Source organism: Bombus vancouverensis, chromosome 13, assembly GCF_051014615.1.
Source record: "Bombus vancouverensis nearcticus chromosome 13, iyBomVanc1_principal, whole genome shotgun sequence".
In the NCBI taxonomy this organism is placed as follows: Eukaryota; Metazoa; Arthropoda; class Insecta; order Hymenoptera; family Apidae; genus Bombus; species Bombus vancouverensis.
The window spans coordinates 8,574,212-8,587,057 of record NC_134923.1 but is presented as its reverse complement, the minus strand read 5'-3'; the positions used below and the strand labels follow the sequence as shown (position 1 = coordinate 8,587,057).

Genomic DNA, 12,846 nt, shown 5'->3' with positions numbered 1-12,846 from the left:
CAAATTCGAAATTCAATGATAGAAAAAATCGTGATCAAGTCAACTTTTCGTCTTGAATTTTATTCGATCGCAAACGTTCGGTCCGGATCGTTTGAAGTTCCGTAGATCAAGCCTTATTCGAGTAGAACGGTTTCATTCAGAGATCATTTCACATTTCATTTGGCGGAAGATTCCTTGGTCCTCGTAAAATTACACGGAACCTTTATTCGATAAGTTTTTCACATTTCATTTCACGCAAGATTCATCGGTTCTCGTAAACTTACTTTCGTGGAATCTACCATCCGATATTTCCGTCTTGTCCCTTCGCGTTTCATTCGTCGCACATTCTTGTTAAGTTTCATAAAACTCGCGCGAGACAAGTGTTCGATAATTATGTCGCATTTAGTATCCGATCTCCTCTTCAATCTCCCTTGAGATAATCGAACGTGATGCTGTGCTCGATCATTTGTACGTACAAGTTGTTTCAAAATGAAGATGGAAGTATGTATATCGACTTTCATCGATCTCACACATTTTATTTTAATTGAGACAAAAGAACAGAATTAGTAGAATATTCGTACAATTATATTAACACGATGTATAGGGCGCTCCAAAATCTCGACCCTATATATTGTATGATATATAGGACGTTTCCAAATCTCGATTTCACATATTTCATTTCAGTTAATTCTTGTGCGACAGCTTCCACGTATGAAATCAGAACCGGATGGACATCTCATGGGTACTTCAATGATGCTTTGCAGAACATTTAACTGTCCTGGGTCTATAGTTGTAGTCCTGATCTCTGTAGTCGCGCCTGTGGGTGCATCAAACATGGTTTCGGAGTCCGAATTCCTTGTATCGATCTGGTTTTTCATTTGCATTTCGGTGTTTTTCTTGATTCTCTGCAAGAGGAAGGGCAGCTCTGTTGTCGTCTCTCCCTGAGAGAGATGCATCAGTGCAACGAGCAGGAAGATAGCAAGGGAAAAAAGAGAGAATCGCAACATCTTTCTTGTGGTATCTTCTCGGATCTTGAAGTGGAAGTAAATTAACATGAAAGAAGAAAAAAAAATAGGATGAAAACGCTACAATATTATTTCCTTAGTGTTTTTATTTATGGAAAACCTTGTATAATAAGGAGGAGTTTAAACGTTGCTTTAACATCTCAATCAGGAATCTTCTTTTAGTATGAAATGAACAGTGCTTGATTCTTTTTAATATACAAATGGACGACCACTTCTAGTGCAAAAATTAATTTCATTTATTTTCGATTCGTGATTAACCAAATTCCAAAGGTAAAAATAAAAGTGAAAGTTTCAAAGTGTTTTCACAGATCACAAACTTACCTCGAAACGTGTCTGTCCAATTTCTGTATACTGAACTCAGCTTCAAATTTTATGTTCACCTCTTCTGAAACAGCCTGTACTGCAACATTAACAGAACGTTACATAGAATGGGAACATATCTATGAGAAACATCAGTGATCGTAAGCATTCATAATTATTCTTATTTAACCATTGTTAGTTACCTAACTGTCTATAATGATGGATTATTTCCGACAGATTAACGTGAGACGTTCATTTTTACATTCTCCGAAATGCATGTATGTGTTAGTGAAAGATACAATACAATTACTTCGGAAATTGTATCTATTTCTATATATTGTGTACATTCTATGCATCTATTATTTTTAAATTTTTCATAGGCGCATAAAAATCTATAATCTAATAATACTCAATGTTTCTCCATCTTTAAAAAACCAAGCAACGAACATTAGATCGTTCGGAAAATTCGTAGCGAAATTTAAGAAGAAATGAAAAACAGCCTATTTCCGTAGAATCAGAGCTTTTTCTTTAAAGAACGTAATTTTTCCCTTCGCCTGAAATTATATTTTTGGAAAATATATAAATTTATGCCGAATAAACTAAACGACACGAATTTTCCAATCAACTCAATGGAAAATCATACTTTTTAAATGAAAAATTTAAGATTCAAGATCTGTACCTTATGAAATAGCTTATAGCGTGAAAAACCAGACCGACGACTAGACCACCGCTATTGATGAAATCCAGTTGGTGTACAAAACCGCGTTGCTGAACAATTATTCGACGATTTATTACCAGGAAGCGTTTTTCTCCCTAACACGTCGATGACAAACACAACAACGCTTCGCTATGACACCCGCGAGACTATAGGATCACACCTCCATAACTTTTCAGCATTGTGAATTGAAATAAAACAAAGCGTAACAACACGTAGTATAGCGTTCACGAGCGGTGTAAACCGTACAAAAGCTACAATCACTCTGAGAGATTACGACTAGAGAACGATGATTAAATAACCAGTTTCCCATTCGTTGAGACGACACTGATCGGGTCAAGAGTATGTTCCGTTATCTGCTAACGGGAATTTGTATCGCGATGGATTATTTTGCTGGATATCTTTCTGACCTCGTTTTTCAATCGTCAAGTTCTTGTCGGTCACGACTGACTTTGTTGTGAAATTCTATTTCTTTTTTGTGTCTTTCTTTTTCACATGTATGTCAGGTTATTTATTTGTATATTGGTTCACGATATTTCATTGAAAATTTAGAAAATTTAAACACTCGCGATATATAGATGCAAAATGTGTACAAAAAATAAAAATATATAAAATATCTAAAGTATAACACTCATTGCGATATTTAGTAGGCAAAATTCTACTTAAGTTGCATTTCTTCCGTTGGCCACATGTTTTGTATTTCGTATGTTGAAAAATTGAAAATTCTTGGGCGGTGTTTTTGTTGTAAAACGCAGCATATTGTCAACAAGTTTCCTCTCTTATGTTATTATTCTTTGTCCAACGCCATTTGGTGAATTTTTGGTGACATTTTTAGTAGATGAGTGTAAATGATGATTGGAAGAAACGCGAGGCTTTCTGGTTATAGGATTTACTGGTCCTAACTTCTGCACGTGGTTCCAGGTTTCAAGATAGTAACATAGTGACTTGTTTTTAAGGATAAAAGTGACGAAGATGCTAGCGAATTGACAAGACATAGTTAATTGTAGCTGACAGATTTATATTTGGTACTTGTAAAATTTCGCTCCTTTTGTTGTCATCTTCTACCGATTATAAAAGACAAGAGAAGAGAAGAGAAGAAATTATTGGTAATTTATAACTTTTGATCTATAAAATCTCGTTACTAATATCGCACAGTTAAATTGTGCAAGAGGACTGTAATATTAAACGGAAGAGATCCCTATTTAATTTTAATTCTTTAATAATAAACATAAAAATATCTATTTACGTAAACATCCACCATGCACATAATAGTAATTTAATCAACATACAAAATACGTCCAATCGAGGTATTCCAAGTCATCAGTAACAAACCAAAATTTCATTCGAAACATCGACCATATAAAACGCATGGAACACTCGACTCATTGAGCAATCAGGGAATCGTCTTTGCAAAAAATACTTACGACACTCGTGACGAAGGCTTAATCCGGAGCGTGATCGTTCCTTTTTTAGGAAGCATTCAACGCTGTCGGATAGTTTTTACGTTTAATTGGACGTGAATTGGCGTGGCCAGGGAAAGGGGAGAGCACGAGTGAGGAAAAAAAGAGCCTCGCGTGCTTTCACACGGCTCTCCTTTTCGCGAAGTTTACCGGCCGCTCTTTAAATATGTGCGGCCGACTTAAACACGCCACCGTAAAGACCGGCACGCCTCAAGAGTCCGCTCAAGTACTACTTTTCTTCTTCTAATCTGTGAGTAAGTTGTCGCCTTTGTGGCTACACGGTTATTATAATGCGCTCGCGTGTGGGTGCGACGTTTTGCCAAACACATGTACACTCTTGTCCATAAATCACCGTACACCGATTTATTTCGAGTATAATAATTGTTAGAAACAATTGTAACTAAATAATTGTTAGAATGTAGGTACGACTTTCTAGATTCACTTTGTTCATTCGTAAGTTACAGTAGAACTTACTGTTTATGCAAGCTCCATATATTTGAAGCAGACTTTAGTCAGTAGCCGATTACACGAACTGTTGCTTGTTTAACTCACTCATTCAAACGTGAGTTGCTACTGTACGAATTAAAAATCGTAGTGGAGTCAGTGGACACTTATCATATGAACGTCAAATCTATAAATTATTTGTCACCCAAGAAGTTCGTGTAAAATTTTGTAGTTGTGAAGCCTTACCGTGTTCTATCGAATTAAAATACGGTTTTATATTATAAAGTAACTATTATGAAATAAAATTAGCATTTACGTTAAATATTGAAATTGCATAATGTCAAGCGTACTTAAGTTTTAACAATCGTTTTGCTTAAAGACAAGTGTCCCATGACTTATGGACAGGAATATACAGTTGAGGATAAAAATAAGTGTACAGGTAGTAGAAGAATATAACTATCATTGACGATGAATAGTTTAAAAAAAACTAGCATAAGTGTCATGTACTTAAATTTTATTTATTTTATGTATTGTATGTATTATACGAAATTAATATTTACATTGTTGTGTCAAATTTACGTATATATTTAATGAAACTTCATTGGTACCAATTTCCACTACCTGCCATTTAGTTTTGTCATCGACTGTATAAGTCTGGCGGGGTGCACACAGACGTGCTTCTAACAGCTTCATCTAGCGGACCGTGAAAAAGCCACAGCCCCGGTGGTTGCGGAAAAATTAAGGAACATTTATACACTTTATATTACGACGCGTGGATTCCTGCTCAAATTCGTACAGTTTGTAGGCTTAATACGTTGCTACTAGCGTTATGTACACTCCGGTTTATAAATATAAGAACATCTCTGGTTCCGTATAAAATGTAACAGTTGATTGATATTATCCATGTTAGCAATGACGTTAGCAATTGCATAAACTCAATATCAAAACTTATAGGAACGATCGCTATTGTTTGTTTTTTCGCTAACAGTATGTCACGTGTACGTAGCTTCAATATATAGTTAGCTGTAAGTTTGTTCACTCAGTGCAATTTGCAATAAAATTGCTAACTACGAACTGTAATTGTTAATCTATAATACAACATCGTCATAAAGTGAGATTTTAACCGAGGCATTGAAAGCAAAAGTGAAATAACTCAATACACAATAAACTAAATAATTCGCCGTGCAGAATAAATATGACGAATACATTAATGGAACTAATAAAATTATTCAGCATTTTCTTTTATCTCTTTAAAAACTGTGCAGAGGAATTGAAATTACACAAGCATAAATGATTGTGTTTAATTACTGCCAGATAGCTGTTCTATCGTTCTTTCGATGAATGTACATTATGATTACGTTGCCTGAAAGCAATGAGAAAGTTTTTAACAGGAAACCAGACTCGTGAACCGGTCATCCACGGCTCGGCGATTTGCTGTTAAATATTAAATGCATAAGAACACGTTTCAGAGGAAGTTTTTAATAAAAGTACATTCTACTGGGAAATTTTCCTCTGTTTTTTATTCCTCGAAGCTCGATTAAACGCGCGCGCGCACGACTAGCCGGATTACCTTGAAAACAACTGCCGTACGAATTCACGCGATTTCATGCTTAAATCACGGAACGAAATAAAGGTGGAATTTATACAACTCGGTTACGTAAAGAAAGTGCGCGGTACATTAATCATACGATATTTATATTTTACGTTTCTAAGAAATATTTTTGCAAATGTCAGTAACCATTATCTCTAATTACAAATAGAAGATAAAGTACTGATAAATATTGCATGTAACAGTCAATATTTAGCCTAATGAGTTTTATGTGTAAATTTACGAAATTGTTCAATAATATGCGTATGAAATATACATTTATTCATCAAGAAAAAGATCATAAATTTTCACCTAAGAAATATTGTACACAGTATACGATTAATAATTGAAATTAATCAGCGACTTTTATATTCGAATACACGACACTACTTAAACTACTAGCGATCATTCAAAATAGAAATATGCGAAATTTGCATTTAGAACTATAACATCGTTTATGAAAAGAAAATATCTATTTGAACTAAATGGTCAACGACTTTTATATTTGGACATACGGAATTATTTAAACTACGAATCATTCAACGCAAGAACATATGAAATTTCTTTCTACAAATATAAATATGTTCGTAAAAAGAAAATATAAATTTCCTAATACCTATTTGCACATTTTATATTTACACCACGTACTAAACAAATTTGTTTAAACTCGATTTTCTCAGCAATATAGCGCCATAAGAAAAACTGTTTATACTGCACTTTTCACTTGCTTCCTCGCGTAGGGTCGTCCTCTTGTCCATTGTATCATCATTACTGCGATACTCTGTAGAACAAAATCTTACACCAAAGAATACACTAAACAGTATATTGAACAACTTAAAACCACGAAACCTCCTCGAAAATTCCCTTTGTTTCATACATACTTGTCGAAAGTAGCAGGGGCTGCGCGCTACACTGGTCGAAAGTATAGCGTTCGGAACAAAAACGCATCGGCACGCTCCAAGTGTTCCATAGAAGCGTAAGAAATATTTTTCCAAAGGATTTCATCCGCTGTAAAAGTTTGCGCATTATTTCTCGGCTTTCTGCCGTCCACGAGAAAAGTAGAAGATAGAAAAGAGAGAGGGAGAGAGAGAGAGAGAGAGAGAAAGAGAGAGAAAGCGGATTTTATCCGAGACTCGGTCATGTGCAACAAAGGGGTATTGATATGGACCGTGCTTGTGAAACGGGCCAATAGCTGTGGCCGCCATTGTCACCCGCGGCCAGATCTATACCGAAGATATCTGCTGTATTCTTCCAACTACAAATTCTCCTGGTCAACCTTTTTTTTTCTTCCCCTTTTCTTCCGCCACTATCGTCACAACGTATCTTTGCACTTTCTACCAGGGCAGACCGAGCTTGGCAATACGTCGATTCCAACAGTGGAACATTAAACGCGCATAAAAGCCACCCCGAGAACAAAGCGCTCTCCATTCGATTTCTTATTACGAAAATTCACTCAGCCTCATTGTTCGATGGTTTCTGTTCGCGTATCGGTAAATGATTACGTTATTGAATCTGTCTGATTAATGTGGTCTCTTTCGAACTATCGTTCGATCATTGTTTTCATCTGTTTCTTTTTCTATCGTTTTGTTGTTGGTTGTATAGTGGTTCACACACCTTGTGATGGAAGTAGGTCGTTCGCGTTAAAAATCTAATTTTTTTGGTTGGCTAAATTTAGTTGACTAAATAATTTGAAAAAAATTTTAGGAAGTTTGTTAATATGTCTTTAGTGTGTCGTAAAATTGTTTGTTAAATGAAATGTTTGAAACTTTAAAGGTTGGTCTTCTTGCATTTCATTGTGAAAGTGAGTCGTTTATTTTCCTATTCATTTTTTTCATTGTTCTGACCTTTCGAAAAATCTCAACAAATTTTGGTATATCAACGTGTTATACAGTAGTTCTTTCGATTGTTTCGAAACACTTTTTTGGTGAAAGTAAACCATGAAATTCAACCGAATGATGCGTATCCAATATTGAATAATAAAATAATAATGGAACGAATAAATTAAGAAACAGTAGAGTTAATCACTTTTACTTCTAAAACCTTAACAAATTTGTTTCTGCGGATTGTCATAATTTCTAGTAAAAATAAATATTTTCTTTCCTAAGAAATTAAATTCTAATAACGTATCTGAATAATGAAATTGTTAACAAAATTCAATTGTTAACAGAATGTAAAATTGATCAATTTGACATCTAATAGATTCATATATATCTTCTTCCAAAATGTTAAGGTCTTTGGTATATTTGTGGATCCAGTTCGAAACAACTGATTAATTACTCCGATACGGATGAAATATTTCGTCATCGTGTGAGAATAATTCAGAGTACGTCGAATCTAATAACCGGTATGAATGATCAGTCCGGTAAATCTGTTATCTGTATCAAGGATCGTGAATTATCATAACGAAATCCGTGCAGAAGTGGATGTTGTTATGTCCGTGACACGATATTCAAATGATGAACAGATTGTAGGTCAGCGTTGAATATTTTATGAGTTGTTTGGATGGTGAAGTTGAATTTATTGCATAAACTCCACACGACCACCGAGCTTGCGACATGATACTTGATGGTAAGGTGATAATACGGTTCGTTACGTTCTACGGAATTTATAACAGTTCCCCTTCATTCCCAGCGACTTTTCGTTCGGAATAATAATTAAATGACTTTGTTCTCTCTTCCTCGCTGGATTAAATATTCAGAATAACAATTCGATAATGAATAATGAAAATTCGTGAAATTTTCAAATCTGTTCAATGATTCAATATTTGTCATTCCATCGCCTTTATACAATATGCTGATTTTCTCGTTGAAGAATTTCTCGCTTGAACTTCAACATTTTTCCCCCTTCCTATTTTCCTTTCTTTTTTTTTTTTTTTAGTTCCGATACTTTAGTGAAGTGGACGAAAGTTCCATTAAAATTTCATGGTTACGTGTGCAAGGAGGATTGATCGATTCGAACACCTTCTAAGTAAAGTTTCGCATAATCGACGGCTCTTCGTGTAACGTATACTCTTTAAAAGCTAAAGTACGAAACTTTATTTCGAAGAATATTTTTCTTCGAAATTCTTATTTCAGAGTTTTATTTTATAAGATAATGGAACGAGGAGGGTGGTACATTGTGAACATTTATAATATATAGGATAATAATGCCTGGTAATTTAAAATTTAGGTTCCTCAAAAAATAAAATATATAATTTTATTCGTAGTCCCTTTCATTTCTTCTCTTCTACTCTTTTATTTTATATTAATTTTTAGTTCGAAAAGTAGGATTTTAAAGTTGTAAGAATTTCTAAATTAGAGAATTATACAGCGCTTGGTAATTTAATACATGTAATTTAATTTTTAATTTATACAATATTTTTCTACTCGCAATGGTTATTATCCATTAAAAAATAGAACTTCAAACCTGCAAATGATAGAAATCCATAAAACAGTGAATAATATAATGTCTGATAATATAAAATAATTTGTATCTACGTCCATCTGTATACTAAAATATCATAAAACATTTAACCTCGTTTGCCCCAGTAATTCAATATAGCTGACCTATACTACTTATAACTGAAACTTGGCTTTCTTAGGATATAAAAAGAATACCATTAATTTGAAAAATAAAAATCTATTACAAAAATATGACATAATTTATTACACGAAATACAATATCGCAAAAATTGTTGCAAAGTGAATACTATTAATATATAATTTAAACTGAAAAAAGGCTACTCTTTAACTGGAAATTTTTTTTATACTCACGGTATATGGATACATGGACATATAATTTTTAAGTGACACATTAAACTTATAGAGGGTTAAATAAATGTTACGACAGATCGCGAAATTTATTTGTGAATTATGAGCATGAAATAAAACGCTACATATATAAAATGACAATATTATGGCACTCTGTCAGTAATTCGAGCAAGTAAATTCGTAGAAAGCTTCTCAACGGATCCATGTCTCGCTGTTCGATGTTTCCCCCTGTAATCTTCTTTGAACTTGCCCCTCAATGTCCCATTCCTTCCCTCCACTTTTCTTCCCGAGGAATCACTAGAAGGTTTCATCTTCCATTCCGTTATAGTTTCGTCGCTCGAGTGCTTTTTATTTCGTACGTACGCGACAAATCTTCTTTCCTCTTCCCTTCAATATTTTCCCTTCCCCCCTCCCTTTTCTGTACTCACCTAGGCTTCACCATCAACGTTTCATCTCTTTTGGAACCTTTTTTAAATCTCGTAGCGCGCGATAAACATATACATTGTACATACCTACGCAGTCTGAACATTTTTTAAAAAGTTAATATTTTTTGTATTTGTAAGGAAATATTTTAAATGGAAAATTTATTCTCTTCGTTAAAACTTTTTTATAAAGTACTTTCTTCAGGCAATGAACTCTTTACAAAAGTTAGTTTTAAAGAAATTAAGATTCTTCATCCAAATTGTCTGGAAACGTGAAATTTTTTGCTTAATGATAGTGATGTTTTTAAGCAATTAACCTTTCGCAGTATAATTACTTTCCTAATTTATCTTTAGATAACTAATTTTATCGAAACACTCAACATGTATTATTTCTTCTCTTTATTGAGAAAACAAAGTTCAGAAATATCTTTTGACATCTAAATTATTTGATTTTTCAAACGCTTTTAAAACTGATTTCTTTTTGGTAAAAAATTTCTTCTTCCTTCAGACTACTTCCATTTTTACAAACCATGAAAATTTTGGGAAACTCTCGTACTACATACGTTTTCCTAGTTTATGAATCAAAAAGAATTTTTTATTTTGAACATTCCAGTTCGCACAGGGAATGGCGACTAGCTATCAATATTCCAGTAGAAGAGATTTTTTTAGATACAGCAAACTTCACCATTTCGTAACATTATTTTTCTTTTATTGAGAAATAAAGCTAAAAGTCAAATGCTACCTGAAAAAATCAGAAATTTTCTTTTGAAACTGCAACAAATGCTCTTCCATAAAAAGGGCACTTCCAATTTGGCTTTTTGTTATGGAGGAGGTGAAAGTGTTTCTCATGTGAAAATAAATCGAAAATATAAAATGCAATTAACATAAGTGGTACTTCCTTTCCACATTTCACATTCTACGTTATTTATTTCGTACAGATCTGAACAGGTTCGGATCGTTTCCGAATCAGTTAGTCAGACATCGGTGTATCCAACGCTCGGAAATTCGATTTCGATCGGTTCCAATTCTAGTCGACGTGTAAAATCATGATTTCCAAATTTCTTGGTTCAACCTCTTGACACAATTGCACCGACTGAATATGAAGTAAGTACGAGTACCATTGACTCCTAAAAATCCTATTTCTCTCTTCGTTTTAAAATTCAACCACCAGTAACGAAAAAAAAAAAAAAAAAGAAAAAGATGATATAAGACGAAAAATCTGCACTTTTATTAACTCCATCCGCATCCATTAGATTGACTCCCTTGCTGGCCTTTCTTTCAATGAGAACCATAGAATGATCCTCATTCCGATAGGATTACTTCAGCAGTTGAACGACAGGGCGCGCGTCGAGCGGCGATTTTTATCTATGGTCGAAGTTTCCAGGTGCCGGTTGACAGGGCATTAAGCAGCAGATAAAAAAACAGAGGTTAGGAAAAATCTATTTACGAGAAAATGGATTCGTTTATTACCAGAGATTACGTAAAACCTATTACGACGAAGACCGAGGAAAGAGGTTATCCATGACTATGGATCTCTGCTCCACGAACTGTAAATAACTTGATTGCGAATGCCGACCGTTCGACAAAAGATACGTTTAAGTGATATCCAATTTAGCCCTACTAAGGAATTTTCCTTTTTACTCTGGCCTAACCTCTTTTCTATAAATTCAGTCCTGAATATAGATTCGAACTCTTCTCTTCTTTTCCTTTTTTTAAGTTCATTGCCAAATTTTGTATGTATTGTATGCATAGTTTAATATCTACTGCAACAGTAGAAAACGCTTAAATAATTTACAAAAAAACTTGTTTTTATCTTTTCATAGACTATGCAAAGATAATAGAGATTCGAACGTAATTTCATCAAAACTATCACTCTGCAAACTTTTGGAATGCCTGAAGATTTAATGTACGCAGATAATCATTTAGAATAGAGCATACTTCATCGATTTCTAGGGCAGGCACGGATTGGGGGAGGGGGGCTAGAGTAGCTATAGACCCAAACCTCGCAATAAAAAAAGTACATTTTATTTTTATAGCGAATTTAAAAAAAAGATAAAAAGTAATTGAATATAAGAGAAATGTTATTCCATATTTATTTCGTTATTATTTCAGTTATAATTCGCAAAAACTTAAAAATTATGATAGTTACCTAATTATTTTCGAAATTTACTTCACTTCCTGTAAATGTTCTAACACGAACAAGGGTGTACGTTATACACGAAGTGAAATTTAGTATTATGCTTGGATAGGTAGTATCATGTTGAGGTTAGGAATATTTAGGTTATGAAAACAAAATGGATAGCGTAATTGGAGAGAGTGACTGATCATTGGTAGTTATGAAGCTTCGAATATAATCTCAATCCTAATTAAGCAAATATGTCTAACCTATAGCCCAACTGTAAATTTTATGGAGATATAATGAAAATATTGGTATTTCATAAATGTGAATACAGTTTGATGATGATCATAAATGTAAATAATTTTTAAAGAATAGAATAACATCGTTGACTTTTTGATTTATTTTATACTCTGTATTGTACCCAATTACGTGTGATGTTTCCCCTCAAACAAAATTTTGATTATAAACAATCAAACAATTCTTTTTTTAATTTCACCAATCAGAACATCAAAAATTAACCATATAATCACATTTTGCATAATTATAGACAACCGAAATTCACGATACGCGAACTATCGATAATAAGGCCAAATGTCTTAAGAACTGACGAGACCTCATGGTGAAAAGTTTCGAAAAAGCAAATCGTAAAAAAAGGGGCGAAAACCGAAAAAATAAAGGAGGAAGAAGAAGACGATTTTTACGCTACAAGTTCGTCGTGTTTGAGTAAAAAAGACATTTTTTCTCCTTCATTTAATGATCTTTCCGTGACGTTACTACAGTCTCGAAGTAGTTCTCGATGCGGACTCGTGGCCCTAATAAACGCCATTCAAAAACTCTGGTGAAAGAGGCGCGTCGATGGGGGGGGACAGAGTAGGGGTGAAAGGAAGAAGAGTGAAAAATAAAACGCAGAGTAAAGCAACGTCTTTTCAACCATGCTCGAATAAAAAGATTTAATGAGCTTATTATACGCGAATTAACGTACACTAATAACGCGTTCTCCGGTGCCTCTCGACACTCTGCTGAACACTCGGTTAACGATTTCCTC

The 12,846-nt window shown here is 34.0% G+C and overlaps 1 protein-coding gene and 1 long non-coding RNA gene across 2 annotated transcripts in view; one reads left to right on the top strand and one right to left on the bottom strand.

Moving 5' to 3' along the window:
* The window catches only part of Pngl (N-glycanase Pngl), a 53,380-nt gene that overhangs the window by 29,688 nt on the left and 10,846 nt on the right, over positions 1-12,846 (top strand). The gene's annotated exons all lie outside the window — the stretch shown is intronic.
* On the bottom strand, positions 713-2,302 carry LOC117164539 (uncharacterized). Its single transcript, XR_004465686.2, has 3 exons — positions 1,984-2,302; positions 1,326-1,404; positions 713-1,010 (listed from the first exon to the last, which is right to left on the bottom strand). It is a non-coding gene; the product is annotated as an uncharacterized LOC117164539 (long non-coding RNA).